A 7,327-nucleotide genomic window follows, 5' to 3' on the forward strand; every position below is an offset into this window, starting at 1 on the left:
ATGACTTTTTTTTCAAGTTAAGACATGTTTATTAACGCTTTCACTCTTTTCTTTATCATTAGGTTTTTGAGTTTAATTTTGATGCACTACATAATCGTGCAATCACATCCATTCTTTTAGATAACTATTTATGCAATCAATATAAAAGATAGTTATGTTTTTACTGATGTAGCGTTACGTAATTAAATTCACGTGTAAAACTAATTTACACTGATAGTACATCAAGATTAAATTCTAGATTTTTTGCATCATTTTATTATTTTTTATATTATAATTTCCATTGTGTTAACTCTCATGTTATTCATGTTATACATGTAATATGTTTATCGTTTAATAAAAATTTTGATGTCATCATATCTCTTGTAATTAAATTTGCTTAGTGATATTATTTTATCTTTAACTACTCAATATAATTTAACATGTATAATTTTCCACTAATTACATTTAAGACTATCCAAATCAAGAATTTAAAATTTAGTATACGATAATCAAAATTTCACTTATATAAAATGGCTAACTTTTTTTAGAAAGGGAAGAAGATTATTTGTAATCCAATGTAATGATTAGTTAGTATATTTTTTTTAATATGAATATTATTTTATTAACTTTTAATTAACAAATCAGACTTTCAAATGTGAAGGGTAATAAAATTTATAAAAAAATCTGACGGGCTAAATTTTATAGTATACATATCGTTGGAGAATTTAATTTTTTTGAAGTAATTTTTTTTTATTTTATCGTAAAATAAATTAAAGGGTCTAATTAGTATATTTAAAACAAAAATTTAAATACTAAAATGATAAATTATTTAAAGATCAAATTTGTATGTTTAAAAATATTTAAAATAAAAAATAAAAAAATTAAAAGTCAAATTTATGATTTCTATATGATAAAAAAATACACCAACTTTCAACAACTTTGGAAAACATTCTTTAAAAATCAATATGAAAATTAAAAAGTGATATAAAATGAGGAGTACATAACTACATGAGAAATTCTCCACATACAAGTCTTTACAAGTTATTATATTAACGCGCTTGAACGTTACTGTACGTTCTTCTTCCTCTTCCTCTTCTTCTTCTTTTCTTTCGTTTCTTGCTTTCTCTTTCTCCTTCTTCAACCGTTACTGCACAATTTCACTGCACCGTCTTCTTCTTCTTGCTGCACATTCTTCTTCCTCTTCCTCCTCTTCTTCTTCTTCTTTTCTTTCGTTTTTTGCCTTCTCTTTCTCCTTCTTCATTTACGTGCTTTTCTCTTTGTTTTCTTTTTTCGTTATTCTTGATTTCCATTATTTTTTGATATCAAGTTCTGAAATCGTTTTTGAAGAAGAAGAAGCAGCAGAAGATGAGGAGGAGAAAGAGAAAGAGTTCTGAATTATGCATAAGGTGTCCTTTGGGTGTATTTCTGTAATCGTTTGGGTGTATTTCTGAAGTTCCATTATTTTCAAAACGATTTCAAAACTTGATTTTAGAAACCATGAAAATCGAAAAAAAAGAAGCAAGAATACCAGTAATAAACGCAAGTAAAACAACTAATGAAAAGGCAAAGAGAATAACAAAGAAATATCGTTTGGGTGTATTTTTGTAATCGTTTGGGTGTATTTCTGTAATCGTTTGGGTGTATTTCTGAAATTCCATTATTTTCAAAACGCTTTCAAAGCTTGATTTCAGAAACCATGAAAATCGAAAAAAAAGAAGCAAGAATACCTGTAATAAACGCAAGTAAAACAACTGATGAAAAGGCAAAGAGAATAACGATGAAATATCGTTTGGGTGTATTTCTATAATTGTTTGGGTGTATTTCTGTAATCGTTTGGGTGTATTTCTGAAGTTCCATTATCTTCAAAACAATTTCAAAGCTTGATTTCAGAAACCATGAAAATCGAAAAAAAAAGGAAGCAAGAATACCAGTAATAAACGCAAGTAAAACAATTAATGAAAAGGCAAAGAGAATAACGAAGAAATACATGGAGGAAGAGGAAGAGGAAGAAGAAGAAGAAGAGGAAGAGGAAGAGGAAGAGGAAGAGGAAGAGGAGTCGTTCATAATCCACGGTGAGTGAAGAAGAAGAAGAGGAAGAGGAAGAGGAGTCGTTCATAATCCACGGTGAGTGTAGTGCTTTGGAAACTGAATAAAGCATTAAAAGACCCTAATGTATAGCAACTTGTAAAACTTGTAAGTCAAAAAGACTTGTATGTGTAGCAAGCCTCTAACTACATACGGTCCCAAATGTGTCATGTATACAAGTGTCAGCAAGTCTTTTTCAGTTCTTGTGTGATTAAGTGGTAAGGTAGCTAGTCATGCATACAACCTCAAATCAATGTAAAAATTTTAGAGTAAAGAATATTTTTTGTTTCTTTAAGTTTGATAAAGTTTTAAAAATATTTTTAAGTTTTATTTTGTTTTAATTTTGTTCCAAAAATTTTTTATTTATATCAAATATACTCTTGATGGCTAATTTTTCAAAAGAGGAATACTAGGGGGCCAGTAATTTTTGTGATTTGTAGCTATCAAATAGCCATCAAGATGGTTTTAATGGTGTGAGATTGGTATAAGATTTCATCCAATGGCTCACTTTTCTTTGCTGGTTACATGCTGGTCAGAATTTAACAAAGTTGCTGGCCTCTAGACTTTTCCTTTTCAAAAAATTTAAGATCAATTCAATAACGATTTCATAAGAACAACCCTCAACACAAGCAAATCAAGCATAATTTTCATGCATTATTGTTAGATTGGTTTTAAATTTTTTAAAAATTTAGCTGTCGAAGATATATTTGATGCAAATAAAAAATTTTTGGGATAAAATTAAAACAAAATAAAATTTAAAAATATTTTAAAATTTTTACAAACTTCAAAAACAAAAAATATACTTTATCCAAAATTTTATTTAGAGGTACGGAAAAATTAGAAAGGAAGTATAAATGAAACTGATGTATTCTTAAAATTACTGGTACATAAACGATAAAAAGCTGTAATTTGCACAGGGTGTGAAAGATCTGCACAAATGTGGTGTACAACATGTGATGACAGCAGTACGTATTTATTTATTTATTTTATCACAATTATATTTAGTTTTTATAATGAAAGTTTACAATTATATTTGGTTATGCAGAAAAGATTGGTGATCAATGTATATATGAATGCATGGTGTGTTGTTCACAATTATGGACTTGTGTTGATCAGAAACCTGCAAAACGCAGGTAACGTTTTGTAGGCGTTAGAATAAAAAAAATTGCAGGCCCTGTAAAACGCAGGCTGCGATTGGTGAGGGAAGAGAACCAGCAAGCGAAACGTGCCCTGCATGCGCGCCACGTGTTCTCGAAGGGTGTCTCAGCTTTGTGCTTATAAGCAGAAAACGCAGATGGATGGGAAGCAAAGTAAAAACTTAGTTACTGAAGCAAAGTGAAAAATAGTTGAGGGAGAGTGAGGAAGCAAGAGTTAACTAGGAAGGAGCTTGTTGAAAAAGAAGGGCACGGTATAGAAAAAAAAAAATAGTGCATGACTATACCAAACCAGAAGAACATATTATTGAGTATTTGGATCATCATCAATTTGCAAATAAATTTTTTTAATATTTAACAATAAATATATAGATTTATTCAAATTTTATTTATTTATTTGTGTTGTAATTAGTAGTATTGGGGTTATTAATATTATTATAACTAATATTATGTTGTTATTTATTTCTCATTACGGTTTAATTTTTTATAATACTGTTATTATATTATTATTGTTATTAATAGGCAGTGTTATTAGTGACGTTGTTGTTGTTGTTGTTGTTATTATTATTATTATTATTATTATTATTTAGTGATTTATTATTATTTTTATGATAATAATAATAATTTTGTTTAATAATGTTTAATTAAAAAATTTTATTATGTTTAATACTATATTAAGGTTTGTAATAATAATTAATACTGTATGTTAATAACAAACTGTGTATGTTATAGATAATATAATAAATGGTTATTATTATTGTTATTATTGTTATTATTGTTATATTTGAGTAATTATTATTATAATTAGAGTGTTATTATGATTATTTTATAATACTAGTTATGGTAGTGAGAATAAGTTTGCTTCAAATTTTTAATAATTAATAATAGTGTTTAATAAATAATAGATTAATATTTATGATTTTTTAATAATTTATTATTATGTTTTAAGATAATAATAATAATAATACTATTTAGTTGTTGTTGCTAATTATTTATTTTGAACAAATTATTAACCGATATTATTTAGAATTTAATAATTATCATTTTTCTTTTTGCAGGTTATCAGAAATTTGTTGCCCAGAAAACTGGATCCGCCAGATACCTTTAACGAGGTAGTTGCAGCGACATTGGCATTGACTGGGTTTCAACACGTTTCGCGAGTAGGCAAAATGAGAGGTCATTCTGCACTACTGAGTGCTTTGGTGGAACGCTGGAGGCCGGAGACTCACATTTCATCTTCCGGTCGGTGAAGTGACGGTGACGCTGGAAGATGTGAGCTATATTATTGGTCTCCCGATTAATGGGGGGTCGTTACGGGTAGATCAGATAGCAGCCACGAGTTTTTGGTGGAGAACTGCATTGCGTGTTTTGGTCGGGAGCCCGGTCCAGACGATGACGTGTTCGGGAAGGTATATATTGCTTGGGTCCGGCGGTGCAGAGACAGCGAGCCTTGTGATACTCAGGAGTCCCTCGAGCGGTACGTCCGGGCGCACATTTTCTGCGTGCTCGGAACAATTGTGTTTCCGGATAAGTCGACCGTTTCACTGAACTCGAAGTTTCTACCGCTACTTCGGGATTTCCACCGGATTTCAGGGTATAGTTGGGGGGCAGCAAGTCTGGCACACCTATACAGATCGTTGTGTTGTGCATCACGATACAACTGCAAGGAAATGGATGGCCCACTGATACTACTTTTTTGTTTGGGTGTGGGAGCGTATGCCGTTCCTGGCACCTATACCCTGCGATCAAATCGGCGATGTTGGTATTCCACTAGCGCGATGGTATTGGCTTTTATCGTTATTGTTATTGCTATTATTATTATTATTTTGTTCTTCTTATTAATATTGTTATTCTGTTTTCGTTAGGTGGAGTAATTGGCGCCGACATACGAGATATATACGGCGGTCTACTGCGTATTTTAGGCAATGACTCGACGACATGGGAGTTGACGACTTAAGTTGTATCATTAATGTCCAAAGTTTTTATTCAGAAGAATAGTTTTTCTAATCGGCCTCTTGGTAACTATTGTGCAGTTTATATGACGACCATATATGGGAGTGGGGATTCCAGATGTCCTCGCTCCCCATTTGGTTCTGTGCTCTACCCAGTCGCCTCTAGTGTCATTCGAGTGCATAGAATGACACCCGACAGACCGGGTTAGACGACAGTTCGGGATCCAGCAGCTACCACCAGGCCCTGCGTTCGACCTTGGTCATGATCACTGCAAGCAGTTGACAGGAGTACAAAACCATGACTGGGGACAGATTTACATTCAATGGGTTAACAGATGGATAGTAGACCGCTATAACACATTGCAGGTAGGCGAGGAGATTATTGACTTCCATCCTCTCCCAGTGTACTACGACTGGTACACGCAGCAGTATGGGATTCACCTCCGACTGTCAGATAGAGTTCCAGGCGAACAGGTTGGCGCCGATGAACCACAGCAGCAACAGGAAGAACCAGTTGGCCCTCACCAGGAAGTCCCGCCTCATGAGCAACAGGAACAGGTATCGCTATTAATTCTTAGTATTATGATTATTAGGTTTATAAATGAGTAAACTACTATTTGTACCCACGAAAGTTGAAAACGTTGATATATCCACCCATAGAAGAAGGAAATTACCATTTGTACCCATGAAATATAAACTTTTGCTAACAAAACTATCCAAATCAAAAAAAATTATTTGAAATTCCCAAATTACCCCACCACCACCACTTACTCCACACCACCACTTTTCCAATCCCAAACCCACCACCGAAATTCTTCCTCACCACCACCCTAAACCCTAATTACCATCATCACTCAATTCAAAGGCACCACCACCTTATTTCCTTCATCACTACCATCACCACCACCACTATTATACCTCCATTATCATCTTCTTTACATAAAGCAACAACAACAACAATAAAAAAATCAAATTGTCTGAGACCACCGCACCACCACCGACGAACACCAAGTTGTCCCCCCTCACCCGATTTCCACTCTTCTTCCTCTGTCTCGCCCCTTCTTAGCTCCTCTGCGTAACCACCACCGCGGTACTCAATAGTCGCTGGCGCCATCAAGTCCCACCCAACCTCCACTCGCCGCCGCCGCGTCCTTTCCCGCTTTCTTTCCTCCTCCACCCTTTCCCTCTCTCTTTCTTCTTCTTCCCCTCGCCTTACCTCCGCGAGCCCAGGACCACCGTCGCCTTCTGTTTTCACGACCTTTTACAACCCTAGAGCCACTGTCGTTGCCTGATCGCTACCGCTGCCCCAACACGTTCCAGCTAGCCCTCCATCTCTCACTGACACAGAGCTCCAGCCCCTGTCCAGTCCGCGGTTCCACCCGCTCTTCCCCAGTCTACAAATCTAGAGACCACTGAATATACATCACGCAACCATTCAAAGAAGTAGAAGAGAGAGAATTAAAATACAGAAGAAAAGAGAGAGAGGAAGGAGTTGGTAGAATTGACGGACTCTGGCGGCGACGACGAGCTCAGAAAATGGAAGGAGAGAGAGAGAGAGAGAGGATGGGGTTAGTGGTGGTGGTGGTGGAGGGGAAAAGATGATGTAGATGATGATAAGGGTAATTTGGGGTTTTTGTGTATTTTTTTAGTGTTTGGATAATTTTATTATATGAAACTCATGTTTTATATGGTAATTTCGTTTTTTTATGGATAGATGTGTCAGCGTTTTCAACTTTCGTGGGTAGAAATGGTAGTTTACTCTTTATAAATTGTATTAAGTAATTACTATTAATTGTATTTAATTTTTAATTAGATGCCGGCATATGAGCACCACTATCAGGTCTCGGCGTACGAGCACCAGGTTCACATGCCGGCATATGCCCGCAGTTTCAGGACCCGGCATATGCCCATCAGTTTCAAGACCCGGCATGTGCCCACCAGTTTCCAGATCCGGCATATGCCCAGCAGTTTCAGGACCCGGCATATGCTCAGCAGTGGCCGGCATATCAGCAGCAGGCAGCATATATACCAAAACCACAGCCACATCAGGCACCTGAGCCTTACATACCACATTTGGTAATTCCAGCCAAGGGTCACTTTAGTCCATTGGGGTTATCTGACACCATCATCTTTTCTCAGGTCCTGAGAGATACAGAT

Source organism: Arachis hypogaea, chromosome 17 (genome assembly GCF_003086295.3).
Source record: "Arachis hypogaea cultivar Tifrunner chromosome 17, arahy.Tifrunner.gnm2.J5K5, whole genome shotgun sequence".
Classification (NCBI taxonomy): Eukaryota; Viridiplantae; Streptophyta; class Magnoliopsida; order Fabales; family Fabaceae; genus Arachis; species Arachis hypogaea.